Source organism: Phascolarctos cinereus, unplaced genomic scaffold (genome assembly GCF_003287225.1).
Source record: "Phascolarctos cinereus isolate Bilbo 61053 unplaced genomic scaffold, phaCin_HiC Scaffold_3;HRSCAF=262, whole genome shotgun sequence".
Taxonomy (NCBI): Eukaryota; Metazoa; Chordata; class Mammalia; order Diprotodontia; family Phascolarctidae; genus Phascolarctos; species Phascolarctos cinereus.
The window spans coordinates 248,660,343-248,675,751 of NW_027555736.1; the positions used below are offsets into that span (position 1 = coordinate 248,660,343).

The window sequence follows — 15,409 nt, forward strand, 5'->3', positions numbered from 1 at the left end:
ATACAGAAAAGGGAGAAGGGAAGATGGGGGAGGTGAGTATCCAATCTGGACCAAGGCTGCTATCAGGGAGGTGGAGAAATCCAAAGAGTGAGGAACAGAGCTGGGAGGGATGTAAATGTGGCCTGGGTTACCTCATGAAATAGTGGTCCAGGCCAGAGACCAAATGATTAGAAGAGAGGGTCATAGGGATGAGGTGTCTCTAGGGTGAGAAGACTTCTATTGAGGATTCATTATGCTGATTGCATCAGAACCTCCTGTATGAAATCCAGGGCTACTCAAAACTACATGGGGTGGGGGTGGGGGGGACGACAAAGAAAGCAAAAATAAGTGGATTAAGAATGCCTATTTTGCTGAATTTCTTAAGGAAGAAGTTGAACAACAGAAATAAGGCAAAGAAAATAGTATGCACCAAATGCTTTTCCAAATTCAAATTGAACAGCACTTATGGAGTACTTACTAAGTGCAGGGAAGGCCCTGTGTTAGATGCTAGGGATACAAAGATGAAGTTGAAACAGTCCCTGCCCTTCAATGGGTTTACATTCTATTAGAGGGGAAATCACATGTACACAAATGGATGTGATACAATATACAATGTGATAAGGACAAAAGAGAGGTCCTGACAAAGTCCTCTAAGAAAGCTGTGTGGGCCCTGATTGAATGAATGAATAAAGCATTTATTAAGTGTTTACTATATGCAAAGCACTGTGCTAAGTGCTGGAGATGCAAATAGAAAAGTAAAACCATCCCTGCTCCCAAGAAGCTCACATTCTAATGGTGGAGATATGGGAGGTTTAAGTTACAAGTCAAATGGAAAAGTCCCAGGGTCTTTAGGGTGCAGTGGCAAAGCAAATGTTAATGCATGATCTCTGATATCTAATTTGGGCCTACGGGGGCCACAGCAGGGGATAGAGTCGTTTCCTGGTAGGAAATTGTATAAGGAGAAGACAGAAACTTAGCTGTTGTGCCAAAAGAGGTCAGAAGCAGAAAGCAAGCAAGGATTGTAACATAGGGTGGGGCGTCGTCCTAGTTTACCTCATCCAAAACTGAAGCAACAGAGAGGCAATCTAGACTGTAAGAATTGGGTAATTGATTTGTTCACTCTCTCCCCTCTTAAAGCAAGTGATAAGATGCCCAATTAATCAAGGCATTCAAAGGTCTTAAATTAAGAGAGAAAAGGCCTTTAAATTAGACGGATTTCACTTAGGACTCCAGTTGAGGTAGGTTGAAGAAATATCAAGGACCATCTATAAATTATCAAGTGAGGTAATGAAAGATTCTTTCCAGAAATGGGAGCAAGCAAAGCATTGTAACATACCCCTAAGAAGAAAGGTCGAACTGAATGGTGGTAGGGAAGAGAAGTATCAAGCAGGGTAATCAGACATTTTGGAGGAGTAGACACAAGCTGAGACCAAGAAAAGGTTATCTTTCTCCCCAGTTTCCCTTTTATGGGGCCTGTCTCTTTATAAACTCTATAATATAAACTTCTATTTTGTTACAGACATCTCTAGTAAAATTGAACTTAGCCTCAACCACAGAGGCCAGGGGCTAACTAGAAGTAGATATAAATGTAAAGTTAGGCAGGAAACTGAACTTCTGCCTAAATGTTGGGGAAAAAAATTTTAAATAACAGTGAGTTACCCAAATTATCAGAACCAAACAGACCACTGTATCCAAGAATGTGGGATGGAACAGAGGCCTTGATAAATCCCAATCCAAGAACTACAGAAATAAAAGTTTAAAAAAGGGCAACTCTGAATGTGATGAAGAAATATTATGGGTTAAGAGAAGCCTAGAAGATAAACCAGAAGAAGGTAATTCCACAATAAGTACAAGTAGAGCCTCAGAGAAAGGATAGCTGGGCCATAAGGACTCTAAGGAGTGACTGGAAGAAAATGAAGCAAGGCGAAAAAATGAAATTATGAGAGGCAGCTAAGTGGGGCAGTGGATACAGCATTGGCCCTGAAGTCAGGAGGACCTGAGTTCAAATCCAGCCTCAGACCAAACACTTGACATATACTAGCTGTGTGACCCTGGGCAAGTCACTTAACCCCAATTGCCTAAAAAAAAATAAAAATAAAAAATGAAATTATGGCTTTTAGGGAAAGAAAAGATTGAAAGGTAAATAACTAGCTAGAGCTGGACCATATTTCAATAAATGAATGAAAGTTGCCCAGATGTAATTGGAACCATAAGGCAAAATGAAAATGGAAATGTATGCACCAATCACCTCCTGAAAAATCCCAAATTGCCCACATCCAGAGCTTCTAGTCAAAGAAAATACTGTTACTAGTTGGGTAATTACTATTAAACAGATGAATGATCCCAACTTGGAAAGTGTCTCTGGGTTTTTTCTTTTTAAATATTGAGATTTTTCTGGCTCATTGGCTAGAACAGGTTGGATTAAGTGAAGGAAGATAGTGAGTCCTCTTTGATCTCAGCAAAGCACAGGGGCCAAGTCCTGCTGTGAATCATTGGTCATGGGTTCTTCCGTCATCTTGCACTAGTCTGGAAATGGAGACCCACCTCCCTGCCAAGATAGCTTTCCTTCCCTTCAGCCTTGGGGTTCAGATTATCAATAGCAGTCTTTGGCAATTCTGGCTATAGAACAACTCTGATGTCTTCTTTCCCACCCCCCCCTCACCTACTCAAATCTGTCTCTACTGCAATAAAGTATCCTTCCAAACTCTATTGTAAATAATCTAGGGCTATAATCAGATAATTTATCTTTTATTAGTAAATTTGCTATCATTACCTTAATTAATAGCACAAATGTCTACTCCTGTTCATTAAATACTAATTATTTAGTAACTGGAGAAACCTCCTTTCCCATGAGTAATTACTCTAACACCTATAACTAAATATTAAAATTATTGATTAGTTATGTTAACAAATAAAATCAATAATAAACATAAAATATATGCAACTTATTTATAATATTTTGGCTATGATTAATGTTACAACATATGTGACCTAGAGTTCAGCATAACAGTATTTAACTCCTCCTTCCTATGTGGAAACTCAGTCTTACACTTTCTAGTTCTCTCCCAATACTGATTAAATCTTTTTAAGAATCTTCTTAATATTTCTTCTCAAGATTAGTCCCTTCTCTCTGTCTTCTCTTGACACAATTTTTCAGCTTTTCTCATGCTCTTTATAGCATTCTTTATATAAATTTGTCTAAATAGGATTTTCTTGTAAAAGAAAATTTGATAGTTCTCACAAGAAAGAAGTACATTTCCACCTTTTTTCCCCCTTTCTTCTTCATAGATTCTTACTAAAATCCAAGGATCACATGGATCACAGATAACACACACACACTTTCTCTCTGATTCCACAGGAGAAATTCTTCATATCAAGATTTTTTTTCAGCTGTCTCTTTAAAGTTACCACTACAAATTGCTCCCTCCTCCCTCGACATTGCATTTGCTTTATGTTAGACAATAACAAAACTCCATAGTCTCCATGAGTTAGATTTTCAATACAGGATTACATTAGATAGTGATGGCGGTGGTTGTTCAGTCATTCAGTCATGTCCAACTCTTCATGACCCCATGGACCATCGCATGCCATCCCTTTCTATCCTCCACCAGCTCTTGAAGTCTGTCCAAGTTCATGTTCATCGTTTCTATGAAGGCAAAAGAAAATTGCTTACAACCAAGAATAAATCACTTTGCAAAATGGAATACAATGCTATAAAAAAGGACACTTCATGAAATCAAGAACTTCCAAGTATTGCCAATGAAAAGATCAGAGTTGAATAGAATCTTTGAAGTCGAAGTACAGCAGGCAAGAGAAACCCAAAAGGTAAATACATTTGAGCAATTGGATGATAAGGAAGCACTTACATTCTAATAAAGAGAGAACAGAGAAGTGTCCCTTCAGAACCAGAACATCTTCAAAGGTCACAGAGGGAGTTAATAGGACAAATATGGGGCTTGGAGGTGATTTGGGTTTTTTTTTATAATGTTCTTAAAAGAGGAAAGAAAAGGGATGGATAAAAGCAAAATTTTAGGGAAGAAATGAAAAGGGGGAAGGAACTTAGTACTTTGTGTGATTAGTATGTGTGAGATACAAACATGGAGGAACAGGTAGGTGAGCAGGCATCACCTGAACCTCACTTTATCTGAACTATGTAAAAAAAAAAAGACACACACACACACACACACACACACACACACACGTACATACAAAGAGCTTGGTGTAGATGTACATTAAATTAAACAGGGAAATAGGCAAGAAAAGAGCAAAAGAAATGGGAGATTGAAGAGGTAGAATAGAGGGAAGGGATAAAGAATAGTCACAAGCAAAACAAATTTCAGCTTTGAGGAATGGATTATAAAAGACGAATTAAAAAGAAAGGAAGAACGAGGAATCAGATTCTAGGAGAAATAAAATCAAGGTGGGCAATTGGACAGAAGCAGATCACTTCAAATATAGTTCACTAGTACCATAGTCAATATGTGAATTTGTTTTGCTTGATTATACTCATTTGTTTTAAGGTAAGGCTTTTTTTTTCTTTTGGCTAGGCAGTGGGGTTAAGTGACTTGCCCAGGGTCACACAGCTAGTATGTGTTATGTGTGTGAGGCCGGATTTGAACTCAGGTCCTCCTGAATCCAGGGCCGGTGCTCTATCCACTGCGCCATCTAGCTGCCCCCTAAGGTAAGGCTTTTTGAGGGGATGGGGAGAGAATTATTGAAAGGGTGGAATAACAGCAGTTTGTAGCAGAGACTGTCATGACTCCCACAACAGAAACAGGCTCTTTTCTGGTGGCAAAGAATTGGAAACTGAAGGTATGCCCATCAATTGGGGAATAAATGAACAAATTGTATTATGTGATTGTAATAGAATACTATTGTGCTATAAGAAATGATGAACAGGATGTTCTCAGAAAAACATGGAAAGACTTACATGAACTAATACAAAGCGAAATATATTGTGTACGAAGTAACATCAATGACAGGTATTTTCAGCAATACTGTAATTCAAAGACAACTCTGAAGGATTTATGATGAAAGATGCTATCCACCCCCAGAGAAAGAACTGATGGTGTCTGAATAAAGATTGATGCATACTTTTTTTACTTCATTTTTTTGGAGATTTTTTTTGGGGGAACGTCTATGTTTGCTTTCACAACAAGACTAATATGGTAATATGTTTTGCAGGACTACACATGTATAACCTATAGCAAATTGCTTGCCTTCTCAATGAGGGGGTGGAGAGGGAGGAAAGGAGAGAATTCGGAACTTTTAAAAACGAATGTTAAAAAGTTGTTTCTTACATGTAATTGGGGAAAAATAAAATACTAAATAAATTATATTTAATTAAAGAAAAAGCCAGTGTAATCCCAAGTAGCAACCTGCATGACCCAGACCATTAATGAATCTACCCAGCAGGCAAGACAATGTGTCCTGTAGGTAAAAGGGTGACTCAGCCAGTAGCTATACATATACAGAAATGAACCTGGCGGGGAAAATTTTCAGTAGCTCAGTGGATAGAGTGCTGGGCCTGGAGTCAGAAAGACTCATCTCTGTGAGTTCAAATTTGGCCTCAGACACTTACTAGGTGTGTGACCCTAGGCAAGTCACTTAACCCTGTTTGCCTCAGTTTCCTAATCCATAAAATGATGTGGAGAAGGAAATGGCAAATCACTCCAGTGTCTTTGCCAAGAAAATCCCAAATGTGGTCATGAAGAGTCACTCATGACTGAAATGATTAAACAGCAACAGTGCTTTAAAGTCAAACTCACTCTCCCCAGGGACTGAAGCAATAGAAGGGAGAATGTGCCCCAGTCAGGAGGGATGTTTTTATATGGTCGATTTTTGCTATATCTTCTCAATAAGTGTCCCTTTGCTAATTCTTAATAATTGCTTATTAATGATACCAAGGGAATATCAACTGATTAAATGAAGCTGAGAAGATACTAATTAGCCCTGGCAAATAATATTGGGTCAGTAATCACTAATGATTGATTTTGCAAGCAACACACTGGAGTAGGAGCTCAAGAGCATTAGAAGAACTCTGCTGCCCCTGAGGGGGTACTTCTAGAATCTTGAAGGGAAGATGTAACCTGCTACAGTCTGGGGAGTCAAACCTACTAGTTTTCATGTGGGTTGGGAGCAGTGGTGTATTGGTAAATGTTTAACAATTGGCTCCCCAAAGGAAAAAAAAATCTGTGCGGCAACACACTTTTAAGTTAATCTTCGTTGTTAACATTTTCTCTGTCACTGCCTTAAGCCCAAACAATAAATTAATCCTTGATTTGAAAGCTTTCCTGATTTCCAAGATACAAATGCTCACACTTAAAATTTAACAATCTTGAGGTTGGCTCCAACTTATCTCTGATTGGGAGAGTAATACAATAAAACACAATAATAAAATATGTAAAATAGTAACAATGATAATAAAGATGACCCAGTAGAATACAAAGTCATTAGTGTCACAGACCGTTTTTGTGAAGTCTTTATATGCCAGCTGTCTAGCACATTGTCTTAGACAATAGTAGGCTCTTAGTAAGTGTTTATTGGGTAACATAGGACTTGCATATTTTCTTCTGGTCATACAGAAAGAAATGAAGTCTATGAAGACTATAAAATGTTTGGAATTGAAGAACTTAAGTTTCTCTCATAGCAATTTGGAGCTATGCCCAAAGGGCTATAGAACTGTGCATACCTTTTGATCCAACAATACCATTACTAGGTCTGTATCCCAAAAGCATCATTAAAAAGGGAAAAGGACCCACATGTACAAAAATATTGATAACAGCTTTTTTTGTGGTGGCAAAGAATTGGAAATTGAGGGGATGCCCATCAATTGGGGAATGGCTGAACAAGTTGTGGTATATGAATGTAATGGAATGCTATTCTGCTATAAGAAATGACCAGTAGGATGCTTTCAAAAACACCTGGACTTACATGAACTGATGCTAACTGAAGTGGGTAGAACCTGGAGAACATCGTACGTAGCAACAGCAACATTGTGCAATGATTAACTATGATAGATTTAGCTCTTCTCTGCAATGCAATGATCCAAGACAATTCCAAGACTTGTGATGAAAAATGCTGACCACATCCAGAGAAAGAACTATGGAGTCTGAATGCAGATTAAAGCATACTATTTTCACTTTGTTTTTTGGTTTTTTCTCATGGTTTTTCTCTTTTGTTCTGATTCTTTCACAATATGACTACTGTAGAGATATATTTAACATGATTGTACATGTATAACCTATATCAGCTTGCTTGCTGTCTTGGGGAGGGGAGGGAAGAGGGATGGAGGGAGAAAAATTTGGAACTTAATATTTTACAAAAATGAATGTTGAAAACTGTCTTTATGCATAATTGGGAAAAAATAAAATACTATTAAGGAAAAAAGTTTCTCTCATAAGGTGCATTTATCCATAAAGCATATTCATAGGCAGTCTTGCCAATTAGACCAGGCTCATAAGTCTTAAGATGGGAAAAAATAAGGTTAACCTAAAAACAAAAATTTTTTTAAATCAAAGAAAAAATTTTCAACCAAAATAAAAAACCACGACTCTCTCCATCTCAATCTTCTCTTCATCTATCTGCTATTGATCACTGGAATCATCAAAGTATGGTGATAGTCTTAGGATTTGTAAACCATTTTTGCAGGCAGCGAGATGTGTATGGTCTTAATGAGACCACCATAAAGAGGATCCCGTCTTATGGAAGGCAGGGAAGAAAGGAAAGGTACTTTTATCTGGGAAACTCTAAGTTCCTACCCAGGAGTCAACCCAGGTGCAGAGCAAGTTTAAAAGAACCTCTGCCCTAGAGATTAGAAACCACATGTTATTCTCTTCTCCTCCCCCTCCCTCCTGTCTCCCTTTGCAAGTGCACACAGAGTAGAGCTTAGCTGTCTGGGAAGAGACAAAGAGGTATTGTGAAAGGAAGGCTGGTTATGAGGTTTCTTAGCTAAGTACTTGCATGCTGATAGCTAAGCAGTTCCACTCAGCCTACTATAATCTTCCTATGAACTGTATCAATTCATAGATGCAAATAGGAACTTGCAGATATATCTAATGATTTCAGAAGCATCCATTCAGAAACCCAGACAACTGACATCCCAATTACAGCTTTCCAGCCCTCAGATCCTAGTTTCCACTGGATCCTGAGTGGGTCAGATTGATGGCTCGGAGCGACATCATCTTATTCTGGAAGCAGCAATCTCAATTTTGCAATTTTAGCCACACTGTGTTGAAGGATTCCAGCTTAGGGAATCATGGCATAGCAAGGCATTGGAGATTAGTATCAGCATGCATATATAAAATGTCCCGTGGACATCTATGTAGGACTCCAAGAGCGTGGGGAACTGTGTATGTGTACCTGAAAAGACAGGAGTTCCCTCTCTTCATCCTAGAAGTGGAGATGCCAAAATCTTACAGGGACAGTTGAGCAGCAAGCTGGGCGCAGGTGGTAAGGAAAGATAGACAGACAGACAGAGACAGAAACAAGACAGAGGCAGAGATAGACTAAAAAAGAGCAATAGAGAAAGACAGACAGAGACAAAGAGCAGCAGAGCCTTCTACGTCACAGAACCATTGCCACCATTGCTACTGCGGCTACTGATATAAGCCTTTAACTTGCAAGAGAAAAAGGCAAGAACAAGGCGGTAGAGACTACATCTGCTCCCTGTCTGCTACCAACCACAATGGTGAAAGTCCCACCCCCTGTCTCCTACTTCCCTTTCCTTGTCTGCTTTTAACAATCTGTTTGTTCACTTTCTGTGTTGACCAAATGTTCTCAAAAAGAAACCAGTTTCTCTAAGATAGCATTCTTTGTGTGTGGGTGTGTCTCTGTGGTATTAAAGAAAGAAGTATCATGAAGGGCCATGCTTGCTCTAAAACATACATACACAAAGGATATTGCCAGAGTGCTTTTCTGACTGGGGACTCAAAACAAACCCAAGAGATATGACTGATAAGTAGTGTTATAACACCCCAAAAAGGAAGGAAAGAAAAAAATAAGCAACTAAAGCCTGGACCTCATGCATTGCCGTAGACATAATTGAGCTAAACAGTGATGTAAGGGAAAACAAGCTTGTTAAATAAGGAGCAAGAGTTATTTTACTCAGTCATAGTTGTCTTGGACCTCTCATTCTTTGCCTCTCCCTTCCTCGCCTCCACCTCCTACCCCATCCTAAACACACACACACACACACACACACACACACACACACACACACACACACATACACACACGGGACACAAACTGGACATCACTAAGGGAAAGGCCATGCTTATGAGGATGCTTAGGAAAGAGTTGGCAAAGAGGGCCACCATCCACACAAAGATGTGGGCCAAACAGAGGCAGCTAATAGTTTTCTTCTAGTCAAAGACCTCCAATCAAAAGGAAGGAAGGAAGGAAAGAAGGAAGGAAGGAAGGAAGGAAGGAAGGAAGGAAGGAAGGAAGGAAGGAAGGAAGGAAGGAAGGAGGGGAAGAAAAAAGAAAGGAATCTTTTTTCTTTTTTTAAAATTTTATCTATTTTGATTTATCAATAATCACTTCCATAAGCTTTAGTTTAAAAATTTTCCCCCTCTTCCTCCCCACCACGCTCCCCAAGATGGCACACAATCTGATATAGCCTATACATTTACATTCCTATTAAACATATTTTCACATTAGTGATGTTGTAAGTAAAAATTAAACCAATAGGAGGATCCATCAGAAAGAGGGAACAAAACTCAATAGAAGAGAAAAAAATAGCAATTCAACTTCCATAGTTCTTTCTTTGGATATGGATAGCATTTTCCATCACGAGGACTCTGGAGATGTCTTAGATACTTGTATTGCTGGGAAGGGTTAAGTTTATCAATATTAGTCATCACACAACGTGGCTGTTATTGTGTACAACGTTCTCTTGGTTCTGCTCACTTCACTCAGCATCAGACCATACAAGTCTTTCCTGTTCATCATTTTTTAATAGCACAATAGTATTCCATTACATTCATATACCACAATTTGCTCAGCCATTCCCCAATTGATGGGCATCCTCTCAATTTCCAATTCTTTACCACCACAAAAAAAGCTGCTATGAGTATTTTTGTACATGTAGTTCCTTTTCCCATTTGCTTGATCTCTTTGGGATATAGCCCTAGAAGTGCTATTGCTGGGTCAAAGGGTATGCACATTTTTATAGCCCTTTGGGCTATAAAATTCTCCAAAATGGTTGAATCATTTCACAACTCCACCAACAATGCATTAGTGTTCCAATTTTTCCACATCTTCTCCAACATTTATTATTTTCCTGTTTTGTCATGTTGGCCAATCTGATAGGTGTGATGTGGTACCTCAGAGTTGGCTTGATTTGTATTTCTCTAATCAATAATGATTTAGAGTATTTTTTCACATGACAATAGATGGCTTTAATTTCTTCATCTGAGAAGTGTCTGTTCATATCCTTTGACCATTTATCAATTGGGGAATGGCTTGTATTCTTATAAATTTGACTTAATTTTCTATATATTTTAGAAATGAGGCCCTTATCAGAGAGACTGGTTGTAAAAATTCTTTCCCAATTTTCTGTCTTCAAAAGAAAGGAATCTTAATGTGTTCAAATAACTTAGGCTATTTAAAACTCTAAGAAGTCACTCTATATACACTTGCCTCAACTTTCTGATGCCAGTTATATCACAAGGACGTTTCCTAAAACTTGAAGCAACTATGATTTATAAAAACCACTACAGATGAGAAAGCAGCAATCTAGATAAAAAAATTTTATCAGAAATCAGTTTATTTAAAAAAATAAAACCCAATTTAAAAAATTTTAAGTGCCATTTAAACCCTCAAAAACGGGGGAAAATATCAATTTCATGAATCTATCATATAAAATACATACCACTAAAATGGCAAAAGAAAATCAAGGATTAGTGTGCCTAGAAAATTTAAATGTCCCTTTCAGAGTCAGGAATGAAATTTAAAAACAAAAGCAAACGTAATACTGGATTAAAAATATAACTAATAAGCATTTATTGTAGTTGCAGATTAAACAATTTTAAGCAGCTATCTGCAATCTTTAAAACAATGCACTGAAAAGAAGTCTTAATTTAATGCTTTTATTGTATTGCACTAAAGAATAGCAGGGTAGTTAAACAATGTTCTCTCTCATTTTCTGTTCTGAACATCTAAGGTATAACTTGCAAGTCCTTAAGAATATCTTTTGTCACTAGATTATAACAATAACTAGCATACTGAATTTCTTACTATGTGACTGCTACAAATGAAAACATTTAAAATAATTGTAAATGCATTCTGAGATAATTTAGTATATATTCTCAATAGAGTCACTTATGCTTAAGAATTACAGTATATGAATTTTATGGAACCATCATGGGAAATTCCTAGGTCATGCAATATATAAGGCTAATATTTAAATGTTAAGAAAAAAAATCCCACCACCCTTACATCTGCAAATATATCCATGTAATCTTCTACATGATATATGAAGAAACTTATGAGACTTCCCACAAGGTCACATATGAAAAGTTTTTAGTCCTTCAAAAGCACTTGATCTCTACAGCTAGTTTATAACCAGTCAGTATTTCAATAAAACCGAAATAAGCTACTACAAGCTCCTGTAAACAAAAACTTTCAACAGACTAAGGACAGTCAGTAATTAATATGGCTATTCAGAAAATTATGGCTGTTCCTAGAGAACATAATACATAATTCCATTTAATTTCTTTGTCTAAGCATAACATATGAAAACGGTCTTTCTACAAATCAAAAATGTGGAAACATTTGAAAAATAAGTAGTGTTTTTTTTTTAAGTAAGTGATTGTATTCTATAAACTGATCTTGGAAACAGGTTCTTGTTGAACAGAATCGTTTTACTCTGTGGCTTTTGCATGCACTTAACTGGACTGAGTCTGTTGTATATCATCTTAAGAGCTCATCAAAACATAAATCATGCCATTTAGGTAATAAAAAAAATAATAGTAGGTAAAAGGCTAATTTGCACCATCCTTCTTTCTGACAGTATGCTAGAATATCTGAGTTCATGGTGGTTGTAGGATCATAGAATCCTGGTCCACTCATATACTCCAAATATGATATCCCCAAAGAGGCATATTGAGACCCAGTGTAAGCCACTCTGCTGCACAGAGAAACGTGATACAAAAGAGTGCGTGGATGAGATATTTTGGAAGTACAAGAGGACTGAGTGCATTACGTTGGTCTATAAGATTCTTGTAATCAGTCTTCAGTTCATCAAATGCGATAATGTGTCACGTGGCAAAGAAGATGAGCTCTGTGGTGAGCAGCAGCGCCAGCATGTAGCAGAAGGCAGTGAACACGAACGCCACGGCCCAGCAGAAAGAGGAAAATGGCCACGGCTGATGCCACCAAGGCAAGGACAGAAGTGGGACCTACTGGGTAAAAAATAAAATAAAACAAATAAAAATATTTTTGAAGCACCTACTATGTGCCATGCACTGTATAAGTGCTTTACAAATATTATCTCAATTGATCCTCACAATAACTCTAGGACATGGATGCTATTATCATCGCCATTTTACAGTTGAGGAAACTGAGGTAGCCAGTAGTTAAGTATTACAAATCTAGGTTTGACGTGCTGTTCTGTTGGTTGTGTAGACTTAAGAAAGTGATAGAGAAAATGTCAATGATGCAAATTGAACTTAAGTGCGTCTTACATATAGTTTTTTACCGGGAGAGCTAGTTGTTAAACATCTACCCCTGGTTATGCCTCACTTGCACCATATAACCATCCCACTTCCTTTTCCAAAATTCTTTAATGATACCTTTTTCATCGCTTCTTGAAGGCAGGTAACCATTGGAAATATGCTGCAGTTATTCACATCCTCCATATGTTTCTCAGCTCTCTGGGTCACTGACAACATTAATTCCTTAGAGGTTTTGGTGCCCCAAGATGGACAGCCATACAATATCACTGTGAGAATGTGTGCATCGAAAATATGAGTCTGTATACTGGGAAGCAGCTCTGAATGGTCTAAACCTCTTCACAGCTCCCCAGATACAATCCATCTTGCTGTCTTTCCTCTTTTTAATTGTGGGCCCAGCTCATAACATCAGAACACCGTAGGACCGTGAAATCATGGAATTAGATTTGGAAGAGACCTTAGAGGCCTAATTGGTAAGTTGAAAACCTGAGGCACAGGAAAGATTATTGACTTGATCAAAGTCACACAGCTAGTAAAGTGTCTTTCTGCCTTCAAGTCTAGCTACCTATCCTTTATCCATCTAAAACATCTGTCCCAAATACAGGCTGTTGCTACTCAGTCAGAACAGTCATGTCCAGCTCTCCATGACACCATTTGGAGTTTTCTCAGCAAAGATACTGTAGCGTTTCGCCATTTCCTTCTCCAACTCATTTTATAGACGAGGAAACTGAGGCAAACAGGGTTAAGTGACTTGCCCAGGGTCACACGGCTAATAAGTGTCTGAGGCCTGATTTGAACTCAGGTCTTCCTGACTCCAGGCCTGGTGCTCTATCCACTGTGCTACCTAGCTGCCCTCAAATATAGGCATGATATGCTAATTCAATGGACTGCCTATCTGACTCAGTATCATAATTTGGACAATTTGCATTTATTATCCATTAGTGTCTTCTTTATGGTTTGCTAAACTGATCTCTTTTGAATAATCTCACATCTTACTGAAGAGGCTCAGCAATGTTCTGGAACTTGGTAGAATCTATATTATATCATCATAAAAAGGTAATATCTGGAGTAACTCACTGTCTATAGAGAATGCCTCTTTTTTTTTAAGGCAATTGGAGTTAAGTGACTTGCCCAGGGTCACACAGCTAGTAAGTATCAAGTGTTTGGTCCGAGGCCAGATTTGAACTCAGGTCCTCCTGACTTCAAGGCTGGTGCTCTATCTACTGTGCCACCTAGCTGCTTCCGAATTTTTTTTTCGGCTAGGCAATGGGGTTAAATGGCTCACCCAGGGTCACACAGCTAGTAAGTGTTATGTGTCTGAGGCCGGATTTGAACTCAGGTCCTCCTGAATCTAGGGCTGGTGCTCTATCCACTGCACCACCTAGCTCCCCCAAGAATGTCTCTTCTGTTCAGATCTTGTGTAAGACATCTCATATGACAGTATCAAACATTTTTGGTAAGTTTTCTGCTTGTTTTTGAGCAAATAACCTCTGTGGTTATCGTTGTCAAGAAATCTTGTGTGATCGTAATGTTCGCATGAGACATTCCTTATTGGAGGAGATCTAACACTCTTTCCTCTGCTGACTTTTTTAAAAAATCAACTTGTTTGTTTATTGTTTTAAACAGATTACGACAAGCATATGGCCAGTTCATTGAATTTGTACGTCAATCCCTATGTTTGGGACAAATGTTTTAAATGGATAATTTAGGGAACAGGGAGCTAAACTTGGAAGTCAGAAAGACTTGGGTTCCAATTCTGTCTCAGGAACTTAATAGCTGTGTGACTGATCAAGTCTTTTAAGTTTTTCTGTGCCTCAGTTTTCTTAGCAGGATCTTGTGTTTTATATACCCATTTAATTGAATGAATGGTCTTTGCTATAGGAGCACTTGTGAAGATCTTTTTGTTCTCTTCTCCTATTTTCATTGAGGACATTCAGCATATGCATGCTGATCACTATCATAAATATTTACAAAGATATAAAGCAGATTTAATAGCTATTGATATGCTTTTCACATGGGTTTAGTAGTTATTAATAGCCTCTCAATTACCTTTTCTAGCTATTAATATTGTTGGTGATTTTTTCCCATTCTTTTGCTATTATGCCCTCCTGGGACTATCTTGTAAGGTAATCCTTGTTTCTTTCAAGAGGTTGATATCTCAGTTTTTATTATCCCTATTTTACAAGTAAGGAAACTGTGGCTCATTGTTAGTAGTTATTAATAGCCTCTCAATTACCTTTTCTAGCTATTAATATTGTTGGTGATTTTTTCCCATTCTTTTGCTATTATGCCCTCCTGGGACTATCTTGTAAGGTAATCCTTGTTTCTTTCAAGAGGTTGATATCTCAGTTTTTATTATCCCTATTTTACAAGTAAGGAAACTGTGGCTCATTGTTAGTAGTTATTAATAGCCTCTCAATTACCTTTTCTAGCTATTAATATTGTTGGTGATTTTTTCCCATTCTTTTGCTATTATGCCCTCCTGGGACTATCTTGTAAGGTAATCCTTGTTTCTTTCAAGAGGTTGATATCACAGTTTTTATTATCCCTATTTTACAAGTAAGGAAACTGTGGCTCATTGTCATGTAACTTGTAAATGTGAGTAGCAGGATTTCATCTTTCACATGTTCATCACTTTTAACTTTACAACACTGACTCTCTACATGAAACAATTAGATAGCACCCTATAAAGAATCAGCAAGCAGTTACACCAGACTTTGCCTTTCCTGTGTAAGTGAGGGGAATGTGGTCATTTT

General features: G+C 37.9%; 1 pseudogene; it reads right to left on the reverse strand.

Annotated features, from left to right (window-relative positions):
* Nucleotides 1–11,856: 11,856 nt before the first annotated feature.
* LOC110220579 (protein cornichon homolog 1 pseudogene) lies at nt 11,857–12,872 on the reverse strand (annotated as a pseudogene).
* Nucleotides 12,873–15,409: the final 2,537 nt, after the last annotated feature.